Raw genomic sequence first — 423 nt, forward strand, 5'->3', positions numbered from 1 at the left:
GGGTTGTGTTTTCTGTTTAATGGTAAGTATGGGTTGTGTTTTCTGTTTAATGGTAAGTATGGGTTGCGTTTTCTGTTTAATGGTAAGTAAGGGTTGTGTTTTCTGTTGAATGGTAAGTATGGGTTGCGTTTTCTGTTTAATGGTAAGTATGGGTTGTGTTTTCTGTTTAATGGTAAGTATGGGTTGCGTTTTCTGTTTAATGGTAAGTATGGGTTGCGTTTTCTGTTTAATGGTAAGTATGGGTTGTGTTTTCTGTTTAGTGGTAAGTAAGGGTTGTGTTTTCTGTTTAATGGTAAGTAAGGGTTGTGTTTCATTGGTTTTATGAGCTCCTTTAGAAATGTCCAGGATCACCAGGTCTGTTTAATGGTAAGTATGGGTTGTGTTTTCCGTTTAATGGTAAGTAAGGGTTGTGTTTGATTGGTT

The sequence above is a fragment of the Limulus polyphemus genome, unplaced genomic scaffold (assembly GCF_000517525.1).
Source record: "Limulus polyphemus unplaced genomic scaffold, Limulus_polyphemus-2.1.2 Scaffold2810, whole genome shotgun sequence".
Taxonomy (NCBI): Eukaryota; Metazoa; Arthropoda; class Merostomata; order Xiphosura; family Limulidae; genus Limulus; species Limulus polyphemus.